The sequence below is a fragment of the Porites lutea genome, chromosome 5 (assembly GCF_958299795.1).
Source record: "Porites lutea chromosome 5, jaPorLute2.1, whole genome shotgun sequence".
Classification (NCBI taxonomy): domain Eukaryota; kingdom Metazoa; phylum Cnidaria; class Anthozoa; order Scleractinia; family Poritidae; genus Porites; species Porites lutea.
Window position 1 is genome coordinate 5,317,510 of NC_133205.1, and position 4,390 is coordinate 5,321,899.

Here is a 4,390-nt window from a genome sequence, read left to right on the forward strand (position 1 = left end):
ACACCTGCAATTCAATGAGTACGTACCGAAAACGAAGTTTGTGTTCCTCTCTGAACCTGTCAATCCTTTCATTGAATTCCCGTTCTTCCAGTGCAATACGTACAGTATGCCCTGGCGGCAAAAACTTTCTGGCTTGGTCCCCCGGGTGTGGCACAGCTTTCAGACTTAGTTCTTGAAGGGGCATCATTTTCGATTAAGAAACAACGTACAACGGTAAAGCGAAATGAGGCTTACTTCATGCTTCTTTTCTTTTTTCTAACTGTTGGCTTTTCTTTCATTGGTGCTTTTTGGATTCCTCTGCGACTTTTTCCAACTTTATTGGTTTAGCCTATTCCCTTGTGTTTTTCACACACCTAGCATTTGCTAAAGCACATGGCAAGACACGCTCTGTTGTGCTGTTTTTGCTAACGAGGCTTCAAGCAATGAAATATAAAGGCTTAGTAGACACCAAAAACAAGCCGTTCGGCACCCTGCTACCTTTCGAGGTTCAAGTTATCATTATGTTTTGGACCCAATGTTCCATGACCAATGACAGAAGGAAAAAAATGAATGCAGAATTTACCCGCCTTCCCCGTTGCCTTGGAACAGACATTCCAAAGTTCGTGGCATTTTCGTTTTCAAGCGGTTACAAAAGTTTTTCTTCTGCTATGGAAAACAAACCATATCCTCGCTTTTACGGTTGTCCTCACTGTTTCAGAAGGAACACACAACAAGTGTCGGTAAGTACAGTTCATCAATTTCCCTTCAGTTTTATTTCATGCTTACCACTAAGATTTTTTCTTTTTCTTGTAGATTGATATGATTGTCGCTATAGGAAACGAAGACAAAAAAATATGATGCAAGTTTGGCCCATATTTTGGAGTTATTTAGACAGGCTCGTCCAGAGATACAGCTCTTTGAACTACCGGTACACGGCAAGAGACCACTGAATCAGAGGATTAAGGATAATTTCGACTTTTTGTCGGACTATTTACACAACAGATATTCTCGTTTACCAGCTGCCCTTTCCTTTATTTTGTAATTTTGCGATTGATATTTTTAAACATGTAATTTTGCGTTTGATATTTTTACACATTACATATTCTTATTCCTTTCATTGCATATTGCATCATATGTTTTACTGACTACCCTTTCCGACCCCTTCCATTGATCACCCGAGCCTCGTTTTAGCTTCTTTTAGTTTTCTATATGTTGGCTAACTCTTTCATTGGTTAATTTCGATTCCCCAGCGACTTTTTTAGTCTCGATTGGTTTAGCCTATTCCCTTGTGTTTTTCACACACCTAGCATTTGCATAGAGCACATGGCAAGACACTTCTGTTGTTCTGTTTTTGCTAACGAAGCAATGAAATACAAGGGCTTAGTAGACCCAAAAAACAAGCCTTTCGGCAACCTGCTACCTTTCGAGGTTCAAGTTATCATTATGTTCTGGACCCAATGTTTCATGACCAATGACAGAAGGAAGAAAATGAATGCTTAATTTACCCGCCTTCCCCGTTGCCTTAGAACAGGCATTCCCATGTTCGTGGCATTTTCGTTTTCAAGTGGCTACAAACGTTTTTCTTCTGCTATGGAAAACAAACCTTATCCTAGCTTTTACGGTTGTCCTCACTGTTTTAGACGAAAAACCAAGCAATACTCGGTACGTTTGAACGTTTATTTTATTTTGCAATTCATTTGCCCTTTGTTTTCGGGGATTAGTCGTAATCTTATTTACGTCAATGACTATTTCACAATCCTTTACCTTCAAGCAATATTTCTTAAACACACTTTTTCTTCTAGATTGATATGGTTGTGACAGAGAACAAGCATGAAAAGAAATTCAACGATGCTCGAATCGCTCTCATTTTAGATTTACTGCGCGCCTATTACGGTCCTTCGATTCCATTGTACCGATATCCAGTTAATGGAACGCAAGGCAATCCAGTCATTCTCGATTTAATGGTATATGGATTTCTTCTTGACTGGCTGATCGACTGTTATTCCAATATCTCTGACTTTTCTCTGACTCTATAATACTTGTAATTTGATTAAACAAATTTATTCACAACGTTTTTCGTTACTGCGCCTGCGTTCTGCCTTGCGCATGCTGTGTCTCTCCTTCTTGCCTCATGACATCATCCCTCGTTAACATAATTCCGACCCCGTTCCGAAGGGACCCGAGCCCTCTCCGATCGCTTCCGGCTACATCCGAGCCTCGTTCTAAGATATTTCCGATTTCCCCCAACAATAGATCGACATATCCTCTCGACCAATCAGAAGGCTCGAAAGACAATAGACCTCCTACGTATGCTGCTAAAATTACTCAATTTCCTGGTGGATTCCGTCTTAAATACCCATAAATTGCACCACCGATGGAGAGAGAGGGTAGGGCGGGATAAAATAAAGGGCACCGTTAGCCTCAGGTTTGTGGGTTAGATGACTATTTCAGGAAAGTATTGGCATTAATTAGCCATTCCCTGCAGCTTCCCTTGCTGGCATGTACCTAAGTCAATACCTTAACTCCATTCATGAGAAAAACCCACCTACTGGCTTTTTGTGAGCAAAAATTTTATCAGTTCTCTAAAATATGGATTAAAACCTACCCACCTACTGTACATCAATTTTGTAAGTACACAAGAGATCAGCCAAAGATACGCCTCACCAAGCTGTCTATAGTTCGATTTTTTTTTTCAGTAATATTTTTTATTAATCATTTCTCATAGGGTATGCCAGGGAGCAAGAAAAGGCCGGTCATCCAGGATACGTAGATTTTCTAACTGGGCAAATAACCTTTAAGCACAATTAGTAATCAGACAGCAGCTGACAAATATTCAAAGACAGCTACAGGGAAAACATGTAGAAATTATCTTTTTAAAGGAACGTTTACGGGCCAAAAAACGGGAGGTAAATGAACTTGAGATTCCCTCTCGCAGCATCTCAGCAAGCATCGAGTGAACGTTTATGTCAACAGTCACCTGACTGGGTCATTGCCCGCGACGAACTTCAGTTGACGCAGAAATATCTTGGGATGGGAGCATGGGGAAGTGTAGTCGAAGGAAAGTCTTGCGGCTGCAATATTGCAGTTAAACAGATTTAGGAGGAGCTCCTAATTCATTCGTCTCAGAACAGAGGATTGTTCAAGAGGCAAATGCACATACCAACCAGATGCAGGAATCCCTTGTTTGTTGCAGTTTATTGGGGCAACGAACGATAATTTAGAAGCCGTCCCCTCTTTGAGTGGATGGAATCTGTCCTCGCTTTTCATGGAGGGAAGGGAGGTTCCCCAAGATTTTAATCTTCTTGCCCACATAAAAAACGACAAAATTTTCTACCTGTCGAGAGCAAAAGCGTCTCGAGGATGATTCCCTGACAACTGTGACAAGAAATGTATGGAGAAACTTACAAGCCTATATCTCTAAGTATACATATAGCCGGCATTGAGTGAAACCAATATCTACCAGGACTTTTGAAGCTGATTTTGTTTTAAATAAGTGAACAGTTTCTCCATTAACGAGATGTTGTAAATAGCATAGAACTTGCTTTGGCAAATGATCTTGAAAGGAAAGGCCAGATATTCAGTGGATATTTAAGCATTTTTAAATGCTTAAAAGGAATAACTACCATCCTTCATTAATAAAATACGTATGCACCAGAGTTTACAAACATTTTTGCAGTTCACAAACAGTATTTCAATTTGCCACTTATTATTAGTATTTTTTGAAGGGTTTATAAGGCAATATTTTAAATAGCCATGTCTCGTTGTCAGGAATTTTTGACGAAAAAAGGAAAACACCGAGCAAATTGATTAACGAAAACCTTGACAGTGACCTTTTAGCTAAATTATTTTTGTTCAGAAAAATGGATTTCGCTATCTTTACTTCAAATAAAAAATAAATTTATAGAAAACCAAAAGGAGCAAAGACAGTGTTAACACATTATCTAATCAAAGAGGAAATCACCAAAAATGCTTCCAGGTTCGCTGAAGTTCGCCGTGTGATAAAGGCCCGGTATGCCTTTTTCTTTTCTTCTAAGGATGGAAAAATCGGAAGTGGAGCTGGTGAGAGAAGAAGAGAAGAATTTGTTCCTGCAAAAGAAAAAGATGCAAATGAGAACACCCAAGAGGAGACTGTGATAAAGGAAATATCTGGTAAAAGAATCTAACTTCCTTTACGGCAAATTAAGAGAGTTGACACAGACATTGGATAATGCCAAAGTTGAATTACAGGAGAGAGATGAATAACTTGGACTAAGGAGAGTTAACACAGCTTCTTTTTAATATATCTTATGAGACAAATATGCGAAAATGGCCTCCTTCTATCACTATTTCTTTAAGGCAAATTAAGAGAGTTGACACAGGAGCTAAGAGAAAAAGAGGTCGAGATTACCTTTCTGGAAGAACGTTTAAGGGC

At 39.4% G+C, this 4,390-nt stretch overlaps 1 long non-coding RNA gene across 1 annotated transcript in view; it reads right to left on the minus strand.

Moving 5' to 3' along the window:
• The window catches only part of LOC140939230 (uncharacterized), a 13,639-nt gene extending 12,739 nt beyond the window's left edge, over positions 1 to 900 (minus strand). Inside the window, exon 1 of the long non-coding RNA XR_012165617.1 lies at positions 27 to 900. This is a non-coding gene — a long non-coding RNA (uncharacterized lncRNA). The remainder of the gene's footprint in view (positions 1 to 26) is intronic.
• Positions 901 to 4,390: the final 3,490 nt, after the last annotated feature.